Raw genomic sequence first — 27,829 nt, 5'->3', positions numbered from 1 at the left:
GGTAGAAAGTATTGAAAATACTTTCAAGATGGGCTTTTCCAGACTCTGTAACTTGATGATTTTGACTACTGTATATTAGGAGTCTCATTACAAACCATTGTTCAGTAGTTTAAAGATAATATAACAGCAGTAAAATAGAGAAACACCCAGATTGACATCTGGCCACCATCAGCCTGGCGTTGTAAAGGAGATTCGCTGACTGCATTTCTCCGGGCACAAACCTGGCAAGGAATGACAGAGAGATACACTTCTAAACGGAGAGCTCTGACAGCTGAATGTTATTTTCAAACTGCTACACTTAAGATCTTCGCTAGCCACTTCTTCATTTCCCTCCCTGAAGCCTAAACTCAGAAGACCCAATTTAATTCCTGCCTTTTCCGTTCCCACAGCGAACTTGCTCCTGCTCAACAGAGGTTTCTTTGTAGTTCCTCACTAGTCTGGTCGGATACCGCTCCACACCACACAGGTAACTTAATAAATCAATTTAAGAAGCACAGGCAAGTTTATGGCATGCTCAGAATATTCTAGAAGAACAAGCAGAGAAAGCTGGCTTTAATTCAAGCACACTTTCATAATTCCTAGGAGGGTTGCCAGACAGAGCACAGGACGAGTGCTTCAATTTGGTTTTCAGATAAATAAGATTATTTTTAGTGTAAGTATATCCCCGTGCAATCTGGGAGCCACGCTTAACACTTTAGAAGTATCTGGTGTTTATCTGGAACTCAAATTTAGTTGTGCCTCCTCTGAAAGGAGGGGGACTCTCAGATAGCGGGGGTACACACATCGAGCAGGACTATTCTATCCAGTCGCCATGGAGCTTTGGGTTCAGTCTCTGTGTGCAAAGATGAAAAGAGAAGTCTATGAATTTACATGCTTTGAAAAAGTCCTTGGTGCTCAGGTTTGGGGATAGATAGGAGACAGGTCTTTCCCCTCCACCCCCACCCCCTTCGTTATCCAGAGCGTATACAGCTGCCAAGAGCCCAGTGGAGACAATTTGGCTGATTTAATATTTGTGAGGGTTTGAATGTAAAACGTGCCCCCATTGGCTAGGTTTCGAATGTTTGTTCCCCTGCTGGCAGTACTATTTAGGGAGGCTGTGGAATATTTAGGAGGTGGGTTCTAGCCAACAAAAGTAGGCAGCTCAGAGTAGGTTTTGACTCTTTCTACCTGGCCTCTAGTGTCTGCTTCATTGTCTACTTCCTGGTTCACTACAGTGATGATCAGCTTCTGCCGCAGCTCTCATGGCCAGGAGCCGAGCTGCTCCACATACCTTCCCTGTCCCCGCCTTAAATTGACTGAAACCCATGAGCCAAAATAAACCGTTCATCCCTTCCATTACTGCTCTCAGGTGTGGTGGTCATCTCAATGCTGAAGTAACTAACCATTCTGTTTAATGCGCAGCTCGACTGGGGAACCACATCTACTGGAAGTACGGCTGGCAGCTAACACGTGGGTTTCAGCCCAAGTCACAGAATGAGAATAAAAAGCAGGTCTACCCTTCCTCCACACGCAGGGGGCAGAGCAAATAGCCCACCTCAGTTAACATCTACTGTAGTATCTGCTGTTCGTGAGCTTCATTTCTGTGGTGACAGGGACAGAGAGCCAGCCTATTCCCAGCAGTCACGTGAATGAAGCATTTAAGCATGTTCCCTGAGGCTTTGAGGTGACAACAAACAAAAGCCAACCTGACAAGCATGGTATCCCAGCTTATGTTTCTTCATGGCGTGAAAGCAGAGAGAAGGGAGCCCTTATATACTCTTGGTGAGCTTGTACCTGGAGTAACCATTATGGGAAACTATTCACCCTAAAGGTTCCTAAGAACTAAAGGGCAGAGTAACCCTGTGGTCCATCAGTACTCTTTGAAGTATGCATCCAAGGGCGCTGTAGTCAGTATGTCTGCTGTCTTCGCCCCAGCAGCATGGTCTGAAGTAGCCAAGTGATGGAACTGAAACCAGGTGTCTGTTGACATGTGGATAGATGAAGAAAATGTGATAGATATAAATATTATATTATGTGATATATATAATTGGATCACTATCCATTACCCTTAGACATTTCTGTCACTTAACCTGGGGACATTATGTTAACTGAAATAAACCAGATACAAAAAGAGATCAATTGTTTGATATGAACTGTATGTGAGAGCCAAAACAGTCAAACTAGTGGCAGAGAGCATAGTGGTGACTGCCAGGGATGAAAGAGGCAAGAAGCGGGAAGGAGGGCAATTTTCAGCCGGGCAAAAGGAACAGATTGGTGAGGTCTGTGGTCAGACATGATGGTTATAGTTACGATAACATGCTACATACTTCCAAATTACTGCGTATGTGAGTAGAGTAGGCTAATTGTCTTGTCTTTACTTAATCACATACCTTACTCTGTACAATATATGTATGTGTGCCTAATTATATTTTGTCTATTTAAAATAAGAATTTTAAGTGAATAAAATTTAAAAACACTTGAAACCATTAGAAAAATAATTTTTCTAGTTTTTTAATTAAGAAAACAGACAAAATAATTAGGCTTTCCTTATTATTTTTTCTTGTTTCTTTGCAGTTTTGGGAATTGCACTCAGAAAATTATATGCATCAAAAAGAGAAAGAAAAGAAGAGAAAAGAAAAGAAGAGAAAAGAAAAGAAAAATCTTTACCATTGCATTATAATGATATCAGCCCTCTTTTTGAAAAATAAAAATGATTCTCAACCTAATAGAACCAGAGTCACCCAGGGCCTCTGTGTTATGAAAGCTGTTGTCATTGTTGTTGAAATTGTTGTCATTGCCCTTACACAGATGTCATGTAAATCAAGGAGCACAAAACCCATGAAACACAAGGAACTAGTACCACAAACCTTCACGGGTCAATTAACTATAAATTAAGCCGAATCAGATGTGTCTGCACTCATAACAATAAGAAAGACTAACACTGTCACAGAATTTTTTCAGTCTTGGGAGGGTGAGGTTAGAAGCTGGACATTTATAAAGCTTTGAGTTCTGGGTACAGGCTGTTTAAGGTAGATCTTTCAGGGCAACACACTGGTATATGAATCATGACTTGGGGTTGGTGGACTCAATGGAATGATTGTTTTCAATGAGTAAACTTGATACCCTAATACGTAAGCTTTTTACACAGGAAAGCAGATTTTGTTTTCTCTAAAATGTGATTGGGGGAATTTCTTGAAGCAAACAAGAAAATTAAGCTTTGATTTCAGTCTTATCTGCCTTGTACCATTTCTTTGGAACAAACAAGTCTAGTCACCCTGACGTAGGTAGACCCAGGTCTGTCTTCACATGGCAACTTTTGGTTTCAGTGCAGCCCAAAGATAGAGTTGCTACTTAGTGAACACTTATTGTATGCCAAGCTCTTCCGACATTTCATATACAAAAGTGGCTTTAATGTCCCTATTGATTGACAAGGAAACAAGTCTGAAATGTATGGAGCCATCTGTAAAACCCTCTTGGATCATACCAGTTGGTGGCCTTGAATTTATAATCCTTTCATTTTTCAAAAGAGCTTATATCTATTTTATTTATTATAGTATAACTATATTGTATTCACATCTATAAATACCGGTGTAAATATAGGTGCTATAGAAACATGATAATTATTAGCAATACTAAAGCTGGATGAAATTAAGTGGATTTTTGTCCACTAAGATTGACAAACAAAAATATTGGGTCTGACCCAGACAGAAACTGAGACGTGCTTCAAGCTTTTCACCTCAGTCTTCAGCAATGATTAGAACTGAAGGATGTAAAGCTGTCTTCCTTGGACCTCTGACTAGAATCTTCCCCTTCCCAATGAGGAACAACATGACAGTTTCTCCCACAAGTCCACCATCTGCCTCCTTCACTTAACTCAGTGTCCTACCTACCCTGAAGCAGGATGCTACCAACACCCCAAACCCAGCTTCCAGCCCCAGCTTGCTGCTCAGAAGCTGCCCCTAGACTTTACCTAGCTTACTAGCTTCGGCTTACTATCCTGAGGAATTAAATGGTAGGAGCTCTGTAGCAACTCTTCTTTCCCAGGATAATCCATCAAAAACATGGCCTAAGTCACGATAACATCAAGCCCTCCCCCCCTCCCCCAGTTTTCAAAGTCAGACATGAAATTATATCTCAGTGACTTCCTTCGACCCCAAAGAAAAATGCAAACCAGCCTTACTTAGTTCTTCGAGTTAATCACAAAGGAAGAATGTTTTAAACACCAAGCTGAGTAGTGCTGTTTTCAACCTTTCCCTCCTAGTGTCGGATGCCTGTTGAATGGCGCTATTTGTTTAAATCATCAGCTCCAGTGACCCTGCTCTCTGTATTTGTTATGCTTTGGATGAAATAATATTGTAGGCGTTTCCATTTTTTAAATTCCGTACTACTATAAAATATACACTGAATCTATCACTATCTAGCAGATGTGCTCATGACTTTGAAATCGTCCATGAGCTAGCTTTAAAAAACGTCCCTTTCTGAGAAACAAAGATCAACTCTTTCATCTGCTTTGGGAAGAACTCGGTTCTTTGTTTTAAGTGTACAGCTCAGATTTATGTTTTCTTTTTAGTAGAATTTTCTGTTTGTTTGTTTTAGGCCCGGCCTAGATCATCCATGGAAAACAGAACTGTTTGGGGGCACAGGCTGGTATCATGGATTTTTACTTTAAAGCATAAGGTTCTTTCTAAATAACAAGGAATTTTTCCCCCAGCCCCCTTAGCACTTCAGAGCTCAACAGTAACAGCAACAATACAATCTGTCCTGGAATTTTAGTAATATAGTTCAGGATATTTGTATAATAATGATAACTTAAGCTTTAACTGTTCATAATTAAAACACCTATGAGTATATTGGGCCCAACATACCTAAATTAAGATAATCTACACTTTGAAATTCTTTAAAGAGACTATATCTATTTTATTCATTATAGTACAAATACTCTGTATTTGCATAGATAAAACTATTTAAATATAAGCATTATAGAATAATGGTCACTATTAGCAATACTAAAGCTAGTTGAAATTAAGTAACCATGTAAGATTGACAAACAAGAATATTGAACAAACCATTTATTCTAATCCTATCCAAACCACAGGATCTCTTCAAGACTAAATGATGTCAGAGAGTTTGAAATTATGGCTAGTGTTACATAGAGTAAATTATCAAAAACAGATCAACTTGGAACCCTTATCTATTGCTATTCTTGAGGAAAGAGCCTTTTTGTTTGTTGCTAGATTCCTGTCCCCAGATTTCTGAAAGCACACTATCATGCTGATTTCTTGCATGTTCATCTGTGACACACGGGAAAGAGGGAAGATTTCACCACCACCCTCAAGCGTCAGCTTTTGTGCCTTGTGGAGGAAGCATTGCTCCTGTTGATTTTGAGAGTTTTAAAATGTTAAGAAAGGCAGTAACTACCAAAGTTCTATATGGAAAGAAGTTTATCCTGCTTCTCTTATAGCAGTGTCAAAAGAATACAGAGAAATGATGATAAATCCACATTTCTGTATTTGGAAGACATCATTTCCATTCTGAGCTGATTTTTTTTTTCTTCTTAAAGATACCAATTGCAATCAGGGTGGTATTACTAAAACTGAAAGAAACTATTGACCCTGAATCCATAGTCCCAAGAGGACCTTAGGTACATAGCTCCATTGCTCATCATATTCGATGACTTACATTCCCAACAAACATTGTCTTAGGAGGCAAAGATTTGGAAATGAATGGTCCTCAAGTTGAGCTTATCCACCCATTAGAGAAATCACAGATGCCCTAAGTGGTTTAAAGAAGTAAGCATATCTTCTACATATCTTACAATGCCTAGATTGTAGAGCCAGGGTGACTGACCATGTGGTGAAGACTCAGGAGCTACAGAACTTAAGAAGGTGTTTCCATAGCCCAGGACAAGAGGCAAAGTCAATTTTGTAAAGGATGGTTTCCATTACATGTTATTGTTATAACATTATTGTCAATTAAAAAGTAACAATAAATTCAGCCATCAAATGTCAGGGACCATCATGTCACTAAAAAGAAACTTATTTTCAAGGGACAATGATTCTGAATGCTTCACACTGTGTGGTGCAGTCTCTCTGTGGATAAGCAAACCAAACTACCTAGCTCAGCCATCCTCAAGTGGGTTAACAAATTTACCTTAAAACCAAAGTACACACGACCACTTTAGAGTAGACACACAGGAATGGTGAAGGTTGAGGGTGTCTTGGTTGAGGTCAGCTTCTACCTTGAACTTAATTAAGAATTTCAACCATTCGAAATTAAAAGATGAATTCCCAAATGGGGACAGCCCCAGCTGCAGTTTTCCAAGCCAGTTGCCTCCTCTTGTTTTCCTGTCCAGCCAGTTTTAACCTCAGGCATCACTTAGGACGGTTCCCCTCCACATCCCTGAGGCTGTGGGAGGACCCACAGCTTGGCAGACCGTGGCTCACTGAAAGCGGCTTTGCACTAGCACTTCATTTATTTCTGAAATGCTGGCAAAGCTGAAAGAGGCTTCAATTCCACAAGGGGCAACATTTTTCTTCAGGAAAAAAAAATGTCAGCACAGGTAAAACAGATGTGTTCAAATTAAGAGAAATTAGCTATTGCACCAAATTCCTGTACTTGGGGATGGCTTTCTCTGACATAAACATACCGTATTCTAAAGTCATAAAACGTAGTGTTTCCCAAATGGGACCCAGGGATACCAACGATAGCACGTGTGTGATCTATGGCCCATCTGAGGATGAAGCGGGGAAATCACATCATCTCTTTCTAACTATTCCCACTCTCCTTTAACAAGAACCTGGGTTCTGGCCTCAGGAGTGGGAGGAAGGTCACCCCCAGGTGGAGATATAAGGGGAAGATTATATGCTTTTGACCCCGCAAAGGGAGCTGATATCTAACACTGTCCCAGAGGTTGGCCTTGCCAAACACAGAAGGCAGTCCCCATCTCCTCTGTGATTTACTAGCTGCTGAGCACAGATGGTGGGAGACAATGTTGAAACATGTGTGTAAGTATTGTAAGAAGTCTGGGACATACAAGCAGTGGAGCAAGAAAGGAAAAGAATGTGGTAAACTCTGCTTGTAAGTCTAGATTTTAAACTTGGCTACTGTGTGTGTGAAAATAATAACAAGGGCAAGTCTGATGCTATAAGGCGAGTTAAAGGAGAAGGGATTAGAAAAGAGACAAAGAAAGGAGGAACAACTGAAGGGCTGGGACCTAGGTGACTGTGATATCTGCATGCATCCCTGTAAGTCAGAGCATCTCAAGGTCACTTGTTTACTTCAACGGTACTCAAAATCACTCCTTGGACTGTTAACTACATTCATCTCTCAAGTGATGCATCATGAAACATTTTGATACTGAGCTTCTAAGTTCCTATGGCATGGGATGCTTTGCAATTCTTTAGGATGGACTATTCGTGGTATATGTCAAATCTGTAAGGGCTGACTAGAGCCAGTTCCTCATAGCTGATTGGTCAATTTTCAGGATTTTACAAATAAGTTTTCAAAAGCAGCTATTATTAAAAATAATATAGACTTATAGTTAAATAGGCTATGTTAAAAACAAGTAATAAGCCTAGCTGTAGAGGGTGGTTCTGATGCTAAGGTCACGTTCCCCAATTGGTTCTTGATCTAAAGATGCCAGGGGTCAATTGTTGGGTGGAAGGAAAGAGGTGAGACTCCCGGGTCCCAGAGGCAGGCTAAAGGACACGGGAGAGGAAGAGAGAATTTTACCATTGCTTTGGAGGGAGGAAAGATGACCAGCCATGTAAGATCTTGGGTGGAGCAGCCTTAATCCTCTTCTCCAGGCAGGAGATTAGAAACATAACTAAGCTGAGGACAGATTTAGGGTGTTGAGCTGGGACTAAAGATAACTGAGCAACTGAAACTGAGAGCAGATTAAGAGGTGCTGAGCTAAGAGTATTGGGAAGGGCACGCTAGCTGCAGGAGATTAGAAGTGCCCAGCAATTGAGCTAAGAAGGCAGGTTGAAAATAAGTTAATGTGTTTGTGTGTTTCATCCTCGTATCAAAGGGAACCTGGGTGGAGCTGGTAAAGTGGTCTACTGGGAGCTTAAAGCGAGGTAGCAAAAACTACAAGCTACACCTACCCAGTAATATGTCCTTTTGTTATATTTTTCAGCCTAATTGTTCATATTTACCCTGTGTTCATAATCACTTTTTTGTATTATTTTAATAATGGTTTTTCTAACAGGTCTGTCACATGATCCAGGATCTGTATCCTTTCATTAGTGTCTTTACCTTTAGACATTTGAGACTTTTGTCCTGTTCTTCTTATGCCTCTGAGTTGTCCCCTAGACATCCTTGGCTGCTGTGGATGAGATTCGGGATCTTACTTGACTCCTATGGAAAACCATGGTGTTCTTGTTTTAGGAAACAGTCAAAGCTATGTAGGTACATGCATAAGCTCTAAACCACTGTCTTTGGTCTGTAGCTTGGAGGTCAGGTCAGTTTTCAATGCCATGCAGTACTCCACAGCTGTGCCCTGCTTGTGTGGCTCTTCAGAGGCTAGCTAGCTTCTGTCCTAAACCAAGGTCTGCAATTTCAGTTCCCAAAACCCTGTGTGCTGATTAGAATCTGATTCTATTTTGCAAAGCTCAGAAGCGAAACTTAGAATTTATTCATAAACAACTTGACAGCAGCGTTGCTTTCCCAGACTCCTCACCCCATGCTGTCTGGAGTCTCCTCCAGATCTCTGGGGCTGTGCTTTTTGATCATCCATCTGGGACGTTAGAACTTCGGTTACCATGCTGAGCCCTTCCAGAGCTGCACCCACACGCTGAACCAAATGGGAAGAGAGCTGAAAGAGAAACAGGAAAGGTAGTCACACTCCACATTCACTCCTTTTCTCTGATTTACTTCCCATTTAAGACTCCTTGAGGAGCCTCATGTCTCTGTCCTGGCTCCATGGCCACATTCAGTGAATAGAGGAAGGAGCCTACTGTTCTAGATCTGGGGTTCTCTGTCATCTCCTGGCCTCCTGAATGAGGCTGCTAGCTATTCTGTTTGTGTAAACCCCCACTTTTTCTAATGATTTCTTAGAGCTTATCCTTTCTAGACTCCTCTTGGTCAAATTCTCATCCCTCTGGATTTTGTGCACATTTGAATGCTCATAGTATAAGGCCATTGTCTCCTTCCACCCAGATACATAAATCTATTAAAGAACTTGAGCACGTATTAGTTTCATCTGTAACTACATTTCCTTGTTCACTTGGACTAAAGTTTTAGAAACCCCATGCATTTTGCATATGAATATCAGGTCTCTATTACACCACTGCATTTGGTCATTTTCTCTCATTTACAGGAATTTAGAACTGTCGATATTCAATTTTGTCTGTAGTTGGTCATTCGTGCATTCTGATGTCACTGGGGATTCTGATACCATCATGTGCTTCATGGGCTACCTAAGTCTTATGTAGAAGTCAGCTTTATGATACTCTTCAGGGAGCTGTGGAGTGGACAGACTTTGAGAAGGTAGCATCCCTCCGCATCCTAACTTCCCTCAGCCCACTTCTTTCCCCAAACATATGTAATTCTCAAGTCTCCTCTTCCTTATCAAATGTGGGCTGTGTTTCAATGTGCGAAGGGCATAAGACAATTTTTCAAAGCTTAATAGGTGAGTACCTGACAGATGTTTGCAGTTCTAGCACACCCACTTAGAGTTGAGTTTGAGAAACAGTTTGGGGACAACTTCTCCTGGAGGATATAAGATAGAGAGCCAAATGGCATCCAGAGGAAAAGACTAGAAAGAAAGAAGAAATTAGAAGAGAAGGGAAGAAAATAGATTATGATCCAGCAGAACCCATTCCTCCCCCTCCCCCCATCAGCCTAGGGCCGTGTGAGGCCAGCCTATGCCATTGTCTGGAGAAGCTGGAGTCCATCTGAAGCTCCACAGAGCATGACAAACATTGTTGCATCCTTTTGAGATTTCTTTGTCAGGGATAGTTAACAGGGAAAAAATGATGACCATTTCAGGTGGAGGGGGAGATCTCTGAAAATGTAGAGGAGACAAATTATGGATCAATAAGCCAGACAGGACCTGATAAAGAAAAAGTTTGTAATCCTGGAGAGAACCAAAGAAGACACCTTTTGCAGAAAACATCAATCATTCAAACAAAAACATGACATAATAACCCCCAACAGGCTTCGATAATAATTAGTTGGGGGCCAAGCTGGTTCTGACTAGACCCTTCCCTTCTGGGGGCCACCCACTGTCTCGTTCCACTAAATAGTTTTGAAGCAAAACTCGGATCTGGAAACATTTCTTTTGTAACCCTGCAGTATGTATGTGTGGGGGTGGTGGTAGGGGTGGAATCTGCTCTAAAAGGCTCCATCCTTACTCCAAAGGAAAGCAAAGCGACAGGAGGTGCAGAAGGGAGTGTAAACAGGTGAAGAGGAGGAACCTGATCCATTCCTAGGAGTTATCCTCAGAATCTTACTTTACACTTTAAGAAAGACAGAGGACTCCATTCTTTTCCTTTATACTGGAGGCAACATACAGCAGAAACCAAGCAGTTCCTAGGGGAGTAAAACTGATATTGAAGGAAAGTCTGTCCACCCCATATGGTTAAACATGAAAGAAACATATCTGAGCTGCATTGGCCCATGGTGGCAACACTTTTTAAAATATATGGGCCATGACCATATTTTCAGAGTTTATATTTATTTTGCTTCGTTCCACGTGATGTAAACTGGGATATTCAGTTATAAAATAGTATTTTATTGCTTCTGGGTAATTCCCCAAGAGAGAAAAACAAAGTATTTTCCTCTTCAAAAAAAAAGTGATAAATGTTTAATGAAACATCTAGACCTTTCCCACTTAAAGGTTAGACTGGGCTTTAGAATATTTTTATAAGTATCTGATAGCTTCCACCGGAATTTAGCTGATGAATCAGAGTCCAGGTACGAATACTGAAAGGAAAGGCATGCAGGCCTGGATTTACTCTTTAGTAAAAGGAATCCCATTCAGTGTTCATTCTGTCACTAGGAAGGTTTTTGAGTTGTCCAAAAAAATAAATAAATAAATAATTAGGAAGCTACAGATAAGGGGTTACAACGAAAGGGTTAGCTAAATTACCAGTTCCTTGAAAGGGGAGGCATATCTATTTTCTCTTGTCCACACAAACGCAGCCAAATATGAGGTCCATAAAGGGGGTTTTACCATCAACTTGTTTTAAAACTCAGCTACTTCCCAGATACAACAATATGTCTTTGGATATGCAAAGGTGTCCAAGCAAAAGAAGAAAAATGCCAAAAGAAGAAAAGTGCCCAAGGCCCTTAGGATTTTCATCAAAGCTTATTCACTTTCTCAATGGGTGCTAGAGCCGGGGACCTAACTAGGGACCAACCAATTCCATTCATCCACTCTCAAGCCACCTCCAGGAGCGTGGCTGGTAAAAGCTGCTGTTGTGAGCACCTGTGCGCAAATGTGCGCTGTGTGCTAAGCCCGATCCCCCGCTTCCCCCCACCCTTGATTTCCTGTTATGGTGTTTTCTGCTGCCTCATTTTTATACCTCTGGTTTTCATTAAATAAAAGTCAGGAGTAGAAGACTGTAAATCTCTTTATGTTGTACGCAGCTCCAGGGCAGCAGGTCCTCCTTCCCTGCCTAAAGACTTCACTGCCAAAGCCAGGGTTCCAGCCCTGGGAGAGGGAGGGAGGCAGAGGGGTGAGCTGGAAAGGAGGCCTTCTTGTCTAGGGACTGTGAACCTGAGTGCCTTTCTCTTATGGGTTTGTTTGCTCAGCTGGAGGGACACACTCTGTTCCAGGACTACCAGAGCTTGTGGAAAACAGCTTCCTCCAATACCCGACAATCCATTTTAAAGTAGTTTGGAACTAAGAGGGAAGCTGGGTTGATTGTCCCTGCTCTGCTCGGCTTTCCTCTGTTTTCTTCATACATGGAAATCCGAGCCTTGTAAACAGTTAATATTTCACATCCCACCCGCAGCACAAGCCACCAAAGCAGTGAGGCTCTTAGGACCTTTCCCCACCTCCTTCATGGGTGTCTTCCCACCTAGCTCCTGGTTACTCTGTCAGCTTTCTTCTCTCCTCTAATAAACTCATCCCCTACTTTCCACCTCCCAAAGAAAAATATGTCTCTTACCAATGCAGGCCATCCTTATGATGTCCTATTGTACCTACCCCCTGGCTCAATATAGTGGTTGGAATGTGGAAGACTCATGAACTCTCAAATAAGGATTTTGCCCATTCTTTGTGATGGAGTAGTGAAAGATAACTTCCTGGAACCTTGCTGGAGACTTTCAAGGAGAGACCGAAGGGCAATGGAGAAGCCTTGCCACTGTTGGGCCTGATTCCTCATCTCTCAGATGGGAGCGGTCCCAGAGCTTAAGTGTGGAAATACTGATTACTGTTTCGCTGGATAGAGAAAGGACACCTTGGAATAAAGGCAACAGAGTTGAGATGCAGAAACTCCACACCTTTACTAACTAGGGGAGTGGCAAAAGGACCAGTTCTAATGTCCTCCAAGGCCTCCAGCAGCAGCTTTTACTCCAGAGAGGCAAGGCTTGACAGCCCTCTGGGGGTCTCAAGTGAAGAGGCAAACACTGTCCCATTAACCAATACCCCCAGCCTGAAAGCAGAGCCCAGAAGAAGCAGACTCAGGGTCTATAGTGTCCATCCCAGATGGCCTCTTTCTGAGCTAGACTCATGGAGAAAGGGATCCTCTAACCCTTACGTCCCCAAGGCCAAAAAAAAAAATAGTCTTTATAAAGGAAGGAAAGAAGAAAGAAGGGAAGAGAGCAAAAGAGAGAGAGCTGACATGCGGGAGGGCAGGGAGATAGATGTTCCTTGGCCCCACATCACCATAACACTAGCTTCTAATTTCTAGTTGTCAGGATTCATCTCCTGTAGTATAGAAGCTGAAGGGAGCACGTACCCATCTTGAGAGAGACCCCACAGTATCTCCAGATGTTTTGGGTTATCCTACAGGGAGGAGAAAAGCCTGGGCTGAGATTAGTAAATATGCTCATTCCATGAAAGGAGGAAGGTCACCAAGTGGGAACAGCTTCTACGCCTTTGGAAGTATCATGTTTCAACGGAGGAGCCAGGAATAAGATATCACTTGTTAACTCTGCTAATCCAGTAAGTAGACATCGGACAACTGAGCCATTATTTGGCACACTCTGCTCAGCATCCCCTGACAAGGAAACAATGTCCTGCTGGGGTTAGGTGTGGTGTGTGCTAAGATGACATAAAACTTTCAGCACCTTTAGAAGAGGCTGATTTTTATTTTAGAGAATGGCATACACTGAATCAGTGGGAAAGAGAAACTGTGGCCTCCCATCTCCTTCTCAGGAAATACATTACTAGGAAATTAGTGGATGGTTTAGATGGTGGCTAGGTAGTTATTTTCTATTAAATACACTCCTAGAACATAGTTTTCAGTGTGTGTGTGTGTCTGTTTGTGTGTCTGTGTATGTCTATGTGTCTATCTGTTCATCTGTCTGTCCATCTGCCTATCTGTGTGTCTGCCTGTGTATTGTCTGTGTATCTGTGTATTCATGTGTGCGTGTGTGTTGTGGTTTTCTCCCTAACTAAATTTCTCGGAATCGTGGAAATGCTCTTTCAACTAAAAGGGTGTTTCTGTCCCAGATTCTCATTGTACTGATTAGAAAACCCAAAACCTGGGCAGGCGCCAGAGACACATGAGCATGCAATTTTATGTAGCAGCATAGCCAGGACTGGAAATATGGCTGTATTTAGTAACACCAGACACTGCCAAGTAGCACCAGTAATACTGACACAGGGGCGACATCCTGGCCACCTTAGAGTTCTGCCATTGCCACATCTCACCTAAGCTTTGGACTAAGGGAAGCTGCCCTTTCTTTTCTCCAAGCATTCCTTCACCATAAAGTTTGAACAACGTTGAGGAATGAAGGACAGGAGATGGGAGCCAGAGGCCTAGGTCAGATCCCATGTGGAGTAAGACGGATATATGAGCTGAAGTTCCTGGAAACCTGAGCCCTCTGTAGCATTGTTCTGCATGACTTACAGGTGACTCACACAGACTGGCCAGAGCTGGCTGGCTGTACTGTTCTTCCTCATTCCCACAACACAGGACAGGGCATGATAGGTAAAGACAGAGGGTGAATTGAAAGTACAGGTTCAATGGTTCCTTTCTTCGGTGCCTGATCCCCTGACAGTGACTGGCTTACTAGGAAGTATGAAGCTGACAGGAGAGACGAGCTGACAGATGGAGTGAATCAAAGGCTAAACCACAATCTAGAAGCCAGGGGCAGGCCCAGGAGACCATGGTGTATTTGCCAGCTCTGTGGCATCCCTAACTTCTCTTTCCATGGGACTCATGATCGACATGTGTTATTTTGCCCTGCCAAGTCTTTCTTCTACAAACAGTACTTCACTTCTCCTGGGGGGGGGGGATCCCTACGCTAGGGCCAGGTATTTTGAGGGTTGGTTGGATACCCAGCTTTTGGGATTTGGAACACATAATGGACCACAAGAGCATTCTAAATGCCTGGCCTCAGCGATGGGCTTAGGGTGAGTTAACTGGCCAACTCAAGTCAAAGAGACTCTCCCTGGGAAATGTTACTGGAAAGAAATTTCTACCAGCCATGAAGGCAATATGAGTCCGCAGCACTCTATATAAGCATAAAGCCAAGAAGTACAAAGGCAAAACTGAGGTACAGAGGGCAGAGGGAAGAGAAAGGGCATATCTAAATGACTTCACTAATGCCTATTATGGTTCAAGTATGTCTCCCAAATGTTTGTGTGTTGCAAACTTAATTCCCAACATAATTTTAAATGTATGTGTTTGTAACATATAGAGCCTGGGACCCTAGGAAGGTGATTAGAGTAAATCCAGGGCCTGAGAGGAGTGATGCCTTTCCATGAGTGACGGTCTATCTCCTTATCTAGCAATAATGTGTTAGCACATCTGCTCTCTGGCCATTGGATGCCCCCACACGTTATTTATGAGGCTTTTGAAGATACAGCTGCTATGCTCTTGAAATTCCCAGACCACAAAACCATTCTATCGTATGTGTTCACGTAGATGCATGAATGTGTATAGTATATGTGTATGTGTGCACGTGTGTGTTCATGTTGATGTGCACACATGCTTGCAGAGCCAGGGCATTGTGCTGGCTGTCTTCCTCAGTCATTTCCCATCTAATTTTTCGAGACAAGGTCTCTCACTGAAACTATAGCTCACTGATAGGCTGGCTCAACAATGAATCTCCAGGAGTCTACCTATCTCTAGCCCCCCTGGCTCTAGGACTACAGACAGGGACCTCCATACCCAGCACTGGGAATCCAAACTCAGATCTTCATACTTTACTGTGACTGAGCCATCTCCCCAGCCCTAAAATTCTATTCTTTGTTACTCATTCAGTCTCAAGTATTTTGTTACAGTGACAGAGAAAACAAACACAAAGTCCCAGAATTCACTGTGCTCAGGAGAACATTTAACAGAGTCAATCTATCTCTTTCTCTTCCTTCTTTTCTCTTCTCTTCTCTTCTCTTCTCTTCTCTTCTCTTCTCTTCTCTTCTCTTCTCTTTCTTCCCTTCCCTTCCCTTCCCTTCTCTTTTCTTTCTCTTCTCTTCTTTTCTTTTCTTTATTCAGTAGTAACATTCTTTCACTTGACCAAGCTAATAAAGGTGTCATAATGTTAGCATCCACACATATCTGTAATAAAGGACAGGACATTTCTGAAGCAATTTCAAAACTTCTTAGAACAATAGAAAATGTTAAGCCTAATTCCACCAAACACCAGTGGGACTGCTTTCTGGCTAAAGATATCCTCAACCTTGCATAGGCGATCCCTACTTAGAGGTGAAAACACAATAGCAGCCTCCAGTGTGTTCCTGATTTCAGAAGAACATGAACTGTGCTGTGGCAACACACATGTAGAATATGGCAGAAGGTCAGAGAAAGGCTACTTAACTGAACCCAAAAGAAAAGTCCCAGAGACCAATTACTAGTTAAAAAGAAGAAATAGAAAGACTTGGGAGAGGGGGACAAGAGGGCTCAGGGTGGAAAATGTTAGATTTGAGCCATGTGATGATCATCTGAATGGTAGTGTCTAGATGGCATGCACATACTCTGCTCTAAGAGCAAGGCTAAAAACATAAGTTGGGAATGTCAAACTTGGAATGAATGCTATTTGGGCAACAGGTAGTTAAGACCACTCCCAGATGCAGGTGATGTTAGCCAGAGGAAAGAATTGGAGAGAAAGACTACAGCACATATCCTTGCAGGGCAGGCACATTTAGAGATCAAGAATGGCTCCAGGAAAGGAAAGGAAAGGAAAGGAAAGGAAAGGAAAGGAAAGGAAAGGAAAGAAGAGAAGAGAAAAGAAAAGAAGAGAAGAGAAAAAAAGAAGGGGAGGGGAGGGGAGGCGAGGCGAGGCGAGGCGAGGCGAGGCAAGAATAAAGAAACAAACAGAGGGAGAGGGAGATATGGAAGCAGAGGGAGAGGTGGCAGGAGAAAGAAAGCCAGTAGGAACTGTCACTGAAGACAGGAAAATATAGAACTTCCAAAAATGAAATTCATTGGCAAAATCAAGAACCACAGAAAGGTCATAGAGTAGGAACAGTGAGTGTTAGTGTCCAGTGTTAGAGATTTTCCTTCCTCAGCATGACAATGCCACAGCCTACACTGAATATAGGGAACAGTGACCCTCCAGAAATTCCCTACCTCTCCCAAGAACACAGTCTCTTTTCCTCTCCCTCTCTTCTTCTCTCTTCCCTCTCATCCTTCTCTCTCTCCTCTTCTGTCTTCTCCATGCCTCATGGATATCTGTTTGAACCCCGCGTGGTATAGTTTATCTTTAAGGGAGCATCTACCACACTGAAGGAAATATTTTCTTCGAACAGTTTCCTTTCTTACTGGATATGAGCTCCTCTAGGTCACAATTCTGTATTGTTCTTCTTTTTCCTTTAAGCTACTGGGAAAGGAAAGTAGCAAAATGCACCATGCAAATCTAGTTTTTCATATTTGTTCATTTTCAGAGGTTCACCCAGGTCTGGACAAATACATTTCTAGGACCCCACATGCCTGCCCTGATCCTTCTTACCCAATATGACTAGAGATATTACATTTTTGAGCCATCTGAAAGACATCCAGATGGTGATGTACAGCTAGCATGGCTGTATGCAGTACTCCAAGTGAGAATGGAAATTAGTGGGAGAGATGAATTTGAGCTCAATGCTACTGAGCCAGGGGAGGGCAGAACTAGGCAATCATGGTAGATTGGGTTTTTCTGGTTTTAAATTTACGTACATGGAATCATAGAATCTATAGCCTTTTTAGATATTAACTTTCACTCAACATTTATCATACCACATCCTTCACATTGCTGTGTACTGAGTGTCACTGTTTGTACCCTGTCTTTTGTAGATAGAGTGTGGCTATGAAGAACAATGTTGCTATTACCACTCTGTTCCTTTTGGTTTTTTGTTTTTTGTTGTTTTTTGGGTTTTGTTGTTTTTTGTTTTTTTAGCAGAGATAGAACTCATTGTGGAAATGCAAGATCAGAAAGGGAAGTCCTAATTCTATCTTGGATCTTTTAGTCTCAACAAACCCTGGCCAGTTGACTACATATCTAATAGGTATAATTGCCCTTAATATTGTAAACAACTTTCCAACATTACTCTTGGAGAAAGATATGGTGATGTCCAGTTGTGTCTTGTAGTATCACCTTCAAATGTTTTTTAGATTGCTTCTTGAATATAGTATCAAAATTTCAAAATAAATAGGTCCAATTTTAAATAAATCAAAATACAATGGCGTGGAATATAGGTTAGTAGAGGAACACAGACCTAGCATCTACTATACCCTGAGTTTGACCACCAAAACTATCAAATGGGGTAAAATAGTCAACACACACACACACATGCACACACACAAATGCACGCACACACACTCAACAAATACCCTACCCAGCCCCTGTAATGAAAAGCACAAATACGAAGAATTCCTTTTCAAAGTCTCAGGATGACCAGCAGGAAGATGGAGCAGACCAGGGAAGGGAAGGGATTCATATTCTCGCCCTAGAAGGACATCTGGGTTAATACCACGACTTTCACACACACAAAAACACATCCAAGCCAGGCCGTTAGCAAATGCCCCCAGGAGGAACATGACAATCAAGACATCAGGTTCTGTTTTGCTTGTGATAGCTGCTCCAGTTTTCACTGGCTGGAAGTAAATGCTGGTGGAATATGAGGAAAGGCTGAGGTGCCCGTCTCCTCCTCTGGGCACAGACACCATGGATTGACATTAGCTGATGCTTGCCTGACTCCATCCTTTCTCTTTCAGGAACAGACTCTGACCACAAGTTTGGCCTGGGTTTGTGAGAAAAGATGTGAAATGTACCTGAAAGAAAGAATAAAAGGAACTACATACAATGTGACTTCTGGTTTGGATCCAAGCCTTTTCCTTCATCCCATCTTGCTGTTCTCACACCTGCCCAGCCCAGCACCCTGGGGCACGGCACTGATCCAGAGGGATTTATAGGTGTTTTTCTAAGTCTGTTCGGCCTCCTTGGAAACCTTCCCAAGGGGGGAAGTAAGCCCCTGAATATTTAGCTTAAAATGTTGATACAAAGTAATTAGAGAAAATAATTTACCCAATGGGGTACTGATGAATTCAGGGTCATTCATCCTTGGTGGCTTGGCAGATGTGGGTAAGAAATAGAGGACACGTTGAAAGAAAACAAGAGAGCACAGAGAGAGGTTAGGCCATGTGGGCTGGGGTCTGTCCCTGGAGAGAACAGATGCAGGTGTCTCTCAACACCCAACTCTTCTCATTCATTGCTAGCTAAACACAACAGCACATTCATTTACCCCGCAGTCACACATTGATAACATATCAGGACTTCAGAAGAAAATGGCCTGAAAAATGCATTCTGGGAAACAAAAACACTGCCCCTGTAGCAGAAGACTCTGAGTAGTAACACTAGAGCAGACAGAGTAGACGGGTGGCTTGCTGGTGTTAGGGGCCAGCTTTCTGAAGCTCTCCTCTCTCACAGTCCAGAAATTACATGAGGGCTCAAAGACACTGCTCCCAGCTCCAGGGACACCATTCCTGCTGGGTTCTCCTGGGAACCATAATGGGATTAAATGTTAATCAGTGTGGTTGTATTTTCTTACTGAACACTGCTGAATTTTAAGGTGCTCATTTCTTTGCCTTGGTAAATCTATTCGAATGTGTCAGGGTCACAATGACTCGGAGCTTTGCATAAACCTGTACAATTAAGCTTGCAAAGAAGGGTTACAGAAGTCTATGGAGTGTTTACCCACCAAATAAAACTCCACACACGTCTCCACTGCCAGCCCCATCCTCCTTCTCTGTGCACCTGGAATTTCAGACAGTCCATAGACCACTCACTGTTCACTGCTTGGCTACAAATAGAAGGTGTAGGTCCAAACACATCAACATTCCGCCAAAGGCAAGCACACCGTCTGCTAAAGAGTAGACGATGAGTAAATAATTTTGTATGTGAAGCTATTATGGCTCTCAGTCACACGTCCGAGGTCTAGTTTCTGAAGAATTAACCTTATTCTTGAACACTTGCTTCTGACTTCCACTTTCCCTTTATTGATCTGGCCCAACCCTGGTTCTCTTTGTCCTCTGCCACCCTGCCAGAACTGCTCTACTCAATGTTGCCCTGCAGATGGCTAAATTCAATGGGCGATTTTCGGTCTTCTGATTATAAGCAGCTCCATCCATCACCCACTGCTCTTTTCTCCTTGCTTTATTTTCTTCCCTTGCATTTCCCTTGCATCCCCTTCCCCTCCACCTTCTCTGTCCTGCTTCCCCTCCCTCCCATTCCTGTCTCTACTCTCTGACCTCATATGGAGTTCCCCAAGGTCACAGCTCTGTCCTTTCACATGCTTTCCCTCAGATCTGTATTTGTACCCTGGATCTCCAACCTGCCCCTCAGCAACTAATCCCACAGACCCCATAGATGTCTAATGAGCATCTCAACTCCCGTTTCTAAAACCAGAGGCCTAAGCTTTCCTCTCCCAATATCAGCTTGCTGCCTCCATTGATAGTGTCCGTCTTTAGCATTGTTTGCATCTTTCTTTCATCCTCCACTAGGGAGTCTGTTGGCTCTGCTTCCAAAACTCACCACTTGGCTCTAAGCACCAAAGCATATGCTGGCCTCTCACTTTTATAGTGCAGCCCGTGTGGGCCATGAGCCTACCACTCATGCCTTGGTCTATTTCTCCTTCCTCACAACCCTCCCCACCATCTAACAGACCATAAGCGATTCCTTTCTTTGTTAATTACCTGTCTTCTTTCTCTGGAAGATGGGTTGGAAAGGCAGGGGGTCTTTGTCTCTTTTGGCTTGGAACTGCTCTCCAAATACTACTTTTCTGTGTGTGTTTGTCAAAATGCAGACTCTGGGATGTCACAGTTAGGGAAGTGGACTCTGGCCCTCTGGCCAGAAGGCTAGATAGATAGTAAGCTGCTCTGTGAAGAAGCCCTGCAGCTAATCCATCCCCCGGAGCACAGCAGACAGGCAGACTTCAGGGCCGTAGTTCCCAAATTTGTTTTTTGCTTCAGAACTCTGTCTTCAATTCCTAACAGCTAAACATAAACAAACTGATTTTAAAGGAGGGAGGAGGAGAACCAGAATAATGAGTTTTTTAAACCCAGACTCAACATGTGGCCTCTAGAGGGACAGTGTTAGCCTCCACTAGGCAACTCCATACCTTTGTCCTTTAAGAAACTTTTATTGGCAATACTGATTCTTACCTCATTATATCCTTGTAAGATGAGATTCTACTGTCTGACTTTCAGAAGCCTCCCTTTGAAGTTGTCATGTATAAACAACTTCCATGCTCACCCACATCCAGCCACACCAGTCCCTGCTGTGTTCTGAGCATTCTGGTCAATGGTCAACAACCTCTTGCCATATGGCTTTGCTCTCCTCTACTATGTTAATCCCAGTTCTGACCACTTTTTCTCTGCTTACACTTCCTCAACCTGCCAAATGCTACTAAGGAAAATGATACCCACGGCTGTCACAAACTCGTGCTGTTTAGTTTTTTATGGGGCTTAGGGCTTGTACAATAGCTATATCAGGCCAGTCTCTCTCTTTCTTCCACTCTTTCAGGTGTATACTGTTTTTACATTGATGACTGAAATTGTGAGCAATGGCCCAGATCTTAAAGATGCTTAGTGTTAATGAGAATCCTATTAATTCTGTTCCATCAAACCAAAAGGCAAATTTATAGTCTGAAGTAGATGCTTATGTAACTGCCTATCCAGACTTGGATTTCTGATATATGTCATCAAAACATCAAGTGGCTCTCAATGTTGTTTTACTAAGTGTTGTAAATGTGAACTTATAAAATGGAAAGAATGCTAATAAAATGAAGGGGGTGGTATTCTGGTTTAACCTGATGTAACCTCTGGAACTGAACAGAACCACAGGGACTGGTGAAAGGGAAAGTTGGCCTGGAAGGAGGAAGCCAACTCAGCAAGAACACAAAGGAAGCCCTTGGCTCCCAGACCCAATGCTTGCTGAGTTATAGCTGCAGTTTTGCCCTTGTGGTGCCCTGGTCCTTTTAGCAAGGCCCTCACTTTCCCACATATGCAGCTACAACGTACTCCTCTATTATAGCTGAGATGAACATACACCTTTGTTTGCTTTAGACTGCACCAGTATGGAGAGAGCACTCTTTCACTCCCCGAAGCAGCCTTGTTTTAGATGATAAACTATTTGATTACCCTACTCATGACAAATGAATCCCAGACAAAGTACAAATCTCTCTTGCTATTACCTTGAACAGAAACTTCTCCTATTCTTCGAGGAGACTGTAGCATGTGATTGAACAATGCCACTACCCAGACAGCCTCAAGTTTACAGGACTACTGCTCTCATACTTAGGTTTTCTATAATAGACCATGACCATGACCAAAGAGCAAGTTGGAGAGGAACCGGTTTATTTCACTTATATCTCCAAAGCACTGTTCATCATCGAAGAAAGTCAAGACAGGAACTCAACTTGGGCAGGAACCTGGAGGCAGGAGCTGACAGAGAAGCCATGGAGGGGTGCTGCTTACTGGCTTGCTTCCTCTGGGTTGCTCAGCCCGCTTTCTTATAGAACCCAGGACCGTCAGACCAGAGATAGTATGACCCACAGTGGGCTGGCCCCTCCCTGACCAATCGCTAATTAAGAAAATGCCTTACAGCTGGATCACATGGAGCCATTTTCTCAGTTGAGATTCCCTCCTTTCAGACAACTGTAGTTTGTATGTCAAGGTGACATAAGAGCAATCAGCACAACTTCTAATAAAGGCTTCCCTTTATAAGCACTTCCTTTATAAGACTTCCTAAGCTGATGGCACAGCACCAAGGACCATGTTATAGAATAACTGTAGAAGCTCATGGCAGGAATACCTATGCCTACTAAGCATCCAATATTCTTCTCTCCTGAGGTCATCTTGGTCAAGAATGGGGGCTGTGGGCATGATGACCAGGGATGAGATTCAAGATGGAGTTAGAATGTAGTGCCTGCTGGTGCTTTCGGTTATGGAATATGAAATGTAAGCATTTTAATTAGTTTACTGAGGAAATGGCTCTATAAGTAAGTGCATATTCTACAAGCATGAGGGTGCAAATTCTAGACTCTAGCACCCACAAAAAAGCTGAGTGTGGCTTGGCATACCTGTAATTCCACCACTAGGACTGTGGAACAGAGAGACAGAGCCAAAGAGCCCTCTGGTCTGCCAGCTTAGCCTAAAATGAAATGTTCGTGTTAAAAGACCAAAGTGTGGACACTTTACCCCTTCCTAGAAATGGGAACAAAACACCCATGGAAGGAGTTACAGAGACAAAATTTGGAGCTGTGACAAAAAGATGGACCATCTAGTGATTGCCATATGCAGGGATCCATCCCATAATCAGCTTCCAAATGCTGACACCATTGCACACACTAGTAAAATTTTGCTGAAAGGACCCAGATATAGCTCTCTCTTGTGAGACTATGCCGGGGCCTAGCAAATACAGAAGTGGATGATCACAGTCAGCTATTGGATGGGTCACACGGCCCCCAATGAAGGAGCTAGAGATATTACCCAAGGAGCTAAAGGGAACTGCAACCCTATAGGTGGAACAACAATATGAACTAACCAGTACCCCGGAGCTCTTGTCTCTAGCTGCATATGCATCAAAAGATGGCCTAGTCGACCATCACTGCAAAGAGAGGCCCATTGGACTTGCCAACTTTAGATGCCCCAGTACAAGGGAATGCCAGGGCCAAAAAGTGGGAGTGGGGGGGTAGGGGATTGGGGGGGTGGGTATGGGGGACCTTTGGGATAGCATTGAAAATGTAAGCAAGGAAAATACCTAATAAAAAAAATTTTAAAAAAAAATGGAAATCCTATCTCAAGGCAGTAAGGCCAAAGTGATAAAGGAAGATGCCAAATGTCAAGCTCTGGTCCCCATCTGTGTGCACATGGGCTCACATACCCACACACTCACATGCATGTACCAACACACAGATTCAACACATACACACACACACACACACACACATACACACAATTACTTTAAACTCTGAGCTGTGATATTGGTGTCATTTACTGACACTGGGGAAGAACTGACAGGGAAATGTCATCAGGAATTCTGCTATAGTCACCTTTGACTGAAAACAACTGTATGCTTTCCAAATGGTGTTATTCACCAGGTTGTTGGGAGTTTGTTGGCTGAGTGGAGACAGATTTGAGAGAAAGAGAAAGATTGAGAAAGAAAGATCCAGCAGCAGGGACATCTACAAACCACAAAACTGGATGCAACCACCTACATAGATTGCGTACTAGAGACACCAAGGACCTAGGATCGCAACCATAGTATGCCCCACTACAGGTGTGAAAGAAGCAAAGGTTTAAAAAACTGGAGTCAGTACGGGAAAAGTAAACCAGGAGAGTAAGCAAACCCTGCGAAACACAACAAACCAGTTTCAAAGTGGAGAAATGATTAATTGTGCCCAGTGTCTCATAGTTGTGAGACTTGGCTACATGACAGAAATTACCTTGAAATGAGGGCCGTGGGCCTCAGTTCAAGGGAAAGCACTGTCAATTTTGTATGCAGTGATGGAACATGATCCGCTGAGCAAAACTTAGAAATTCAAAAACCTTCTACCCCCCACTAAAGCCCAAGAGGCCTGACAGCTTAACAATTCCTTTTCTCTCATTTCTGACTTCTTTTTTACTTTACCCTTTAATTGTTTTCTGTGATAGTGTCTCACTCTTAGTCCAAAATAACTCGGAACCTGTTGTGTAGCTCCTCTGGCTTCAAACTCACGACTGTCTTTCTGTCTCAGCCTCGTGAGTACTGGCATCTACGGGGATGAGGACCAGAGCCTGGAAAATCTGAGACTGTTTTTTAAAAAAGAGATTGGTGTTGATGCTGAGGAAGGTGAAATTTCAGTTCTGTAAGCGCAACATTCAGCATTTTGAATGTCTGAGAACCACCATGAAACATTTTCAGAGTGATCAGAAAGTGATGTTATTGACTACCGTGTGGCTAACAGCCAACAAACACACAGGCCAAAGCAATATAGCAAAATACCAAATGCTGCTTCAGATTCAACATCACAAGCAACCTTTAAAAATTATCATTTGTATTAGGCATGATGTACATGGCTGTGATCCTAGTACATGGGAAACAGAAACAGGAGGATGGCTGGGAATTCGAGGCTGGCCTGGGAATGAATAGAGTAATATCTGTGTCAAAACAAAATGTATTATTTGTTTATTTTCTAAAGTTATTATTCTACAGTTTTATTTATGCATATAATTTAGCTAAACAAGAAAATTATGATCAGCCCTACTACCCAGGAACTCCTTTCTCAGTCACAGGATTTGATGACATTCACAGTATCAAGTATAAACTCCTTCCTAGCTTACACACAACCAGATTGGTTGGTTATCCTCCCATGACAGTTATGCTATTATTGCACTGTAAGCACATTTTGCCTGGCAATCTAGTATATTTGCATGCAAGGTCTAACTAAGGCTGGGTAAAATCATGGCTGACATTTCTCTTCTTGCTACCTGCACAGCGATTTCTAGGACTATGAATGGATAGCCAGCATAGAGGATGCTTCCAGTTTAGTTCCAGAATGATTTCTTGATATTCTGCAACTAAAGTGATAGTATATCCAGCAATAGGATCTTCCCATCCAGTTTTGATGAGAATTCAAGGACAATAGTCATAACCTGTAAGGTGTGAGAAGGCCTCTTGGTATCCCACCCCTGAAGCTTGGATTTTCTTTCAACAACCTATGACTTCTGGAATCTTCAGATCTACCATCCATGATATTTCTGTTCAAAGCTTTTCTGAAATTATGTTCTGTCAAAGACCCAAAAATGACCATACAAATGACTTTAGATACTCCCCTTTGTAACTAAGTATCTGTATGGAGCCACTTTTTCTTTATGTATACTTCAATCAGAATATTTACGATAGACTTGAATACCAGGTAGACGTAAGACTCCAACTATCTCCTGTTAAACCAGAAATAGTAGAGATTTGGGGAGGAGGGGTTGTTAACATTAGTCAGTTAACCAGTCAACTTAGAAGGGGCATGTTTTAGAATATAGAGTCTCTTTTCATTAAACATGTCAACCTGCAATAGGCTCAGTTTATATGAACTGATACTGTTACTTTTTGCATGAATTAAATACTTTAAAATTTTGCCTGGTTTTGGTTCATTTTATGGCAAATATTCATCAGAGCAGTGGATATAAAAACAGGTTTGGAGGAGGTCATCGGTCACGTGTTAAAGTAGGGAAATGTACTGAAATGAGAAGCTTGACAATTGCTAATTTAATCTCCCTTTTCAGAGTCTCGAGTCTGGGTGCAAATACAGTTTTAATTCAGTGATCAAATAAATACGAGTTGTCAGAGACGAAGCCCTTTAGTTGTTCAGGAGAGCACAAGACACTGGAAACTGGTAGCTGCCGTGATCTAAAAATGGCTTGCCCCTGGAAACTCTTGTTCAAAGCTGGTGGCCTTTGTGACAGGATTGAGAGGTTTGAGAAACACTCAGGAAAGTGGGAGGCTGGAGGGTGTAGATGCTTTGGTGTGCGGATGCCTCGGGTGGAAGTGGTTGTTGCAATGCAGAGTTGCCATGTACTGCATGCATAGGTGCACAACTGCAGCTGGAGGCACTCACCAGATGTGGCCATCCAGTCTTGAACTTCATAGTCCACAGAACAATGACATATATAAATTGTCATTCTTTATAAAGAACTGGTCTAGAGCATTTTGTTGTAGCCACAGACAATAGACTCCACAAGGCATCAGGTTGCATACCTAATGTGGGAAATCAAGCTGTTTTTTTCTCCAGAAGTTTCCATGGTCCTGCAGTCCTCTCCCAACCACACCTTCATGAGGAGTCCATCTCATGCAAGGCGACTTTCCTGCACAGTGACCAATATCAGCCAAGTCACTGTGTGACTTTCCTTCTTTAGGCAAGGCCCTTTCAGAATGAAGAGTATATATTTACAGAGAGGAAAAAAATGACGGTATGCTTTCTGTGAATAGCTACATCATTTTTATTCTGCTTCCTGTTTCCATCATTTAGAGTATTTATAAACTTTTCCATTTGATCCCTTTTTTGGACAGACTGTTTCTTTGGAAAAAGTGAAAGGACATTGAATGAAGTAGAGCACCTGGGACCTGGAGCTGACCACAACCTCATCAGCACAGCTGTCCCACCTGAGGGTAGAAGAGGCCACATCTAGAATAGGACTCCAGAACCAGACTGCAAAGCTGCGCAAAAAGTACCTAGTGCACAGAACTCACATCAGACTTGCACAGAGGATACAACCTGCAATACATGTCAGCTCTGTCCTGGAACTCATCAGCATCCAGTGTGTGTGTGTGTGTGTGTGTGTGTGTGTGTGTGTGTGTGTACATTCACATGTGCAAGAAGTAAAAGCAGTTTTCTAGAAAATGTAATGCAGAACGGAGCTATCATAGCCAGATCAAATAGCTCTGCGGTTTCCGTCTCAAAGGTATCCAGAAAGAAAAGGCTTTTTAAAATCTGCCTCCGAAAAGTCTCTCAAGAGACTTTATTAGTAAAAACCAAACCCAAATAACAGGAGCAGCAAAGTGACAACCATACATAGACTAGGGGTGACTGGGGGTGTTTGTCCCAGAGCCTTTCCCAACAATCTGTTTCTTGGGGCACGGTGACTTTCTGTGCCTGGAACAATGACTCAGCACATTTCCCAGAATGACTTTTCAAGCTTGTTCCTTTGCTGGACGGGCGCTGCAACCCGTCCATTTATAACATGTTAATTTCAGGGCAGGGTGAAAGCCACAGATTTAACGCTCCAAAGCAGCCCAGAACCAAAATAGAACACATTAATGCAGGTTGTGAGCCTTCCTGCTTGGAGTCTCCCCCTGCCCCCATCACCCCTGCTTCAACCCACTGCTGTAAAGCCTTCCCCCTTGGTCTTTGTTCCTTAGAGGAAAATGTCTGATTTTGTTGGAATTTCTTCCTGTTACATTGTGGACCACATCTTGGTTCCTCTCTCTCTCTCTCTCTCTCTCTCTCTCTCTCTCTCTCTCTCTCTCTCTCTCTCTCTCTCTTTTTTGCTTGTGTTTAATCTGTCTGACCTTTAAGATGAAAGAAAAAAAAAATTACCTCTAGACTTGGCTCCAAAAGCAGTCACCACAGAAGAACAAATGCTGGGAGTGCCCAAGCTAAGTCACTCAAGGCTGAGGTACTCTCTTGTTGAAATTGTTCTTCCCTTTAAGTCCCCTCTACAGTCTTGGCTTGCATCACAGTCACTAGCGGAGGCTGGCTTTCCCAGACAGCCCAGAGAAG

General features: G+C 42.7%; 1 long non-coding RNA gene across 1 annotated transcript; it reads right to left on the bottom strand.

Moving 5' to 3' along the window:
- On the bottom strand, positions 1–27,829 carry Gm40876. Its single transcript, XR_873209.2, has 4 exons — positions 27,647–27,829; positions 8,660–8,794; positions 8,236–8,337; positions 1–221 (listed from the first exon to the last, which is right to left on the bottom strand). It is a non-coding gene; the product is annotated as a predicted gene, 40876 (long non-coding RNA).

Source organism: Mus musculus, chromosome 13, assembly GCF_000001635.26.
Source record: "Mus musculus strain C57BL/6J chromosome 13, GRCm38.p6 C57BL/6J".
Classification (NCBI taxonomy): domain Eukaryota; kingdom Metazoa; phylum Chordata; class Mammalia; order Rodentia; family Muridae; genus Mus; species Mus musculus.
The sequence above is the reverse complement of the archived record's forward strand: the minus strand, read 5'-3'. Positions and strand labels throughout refer to the sequence as shown.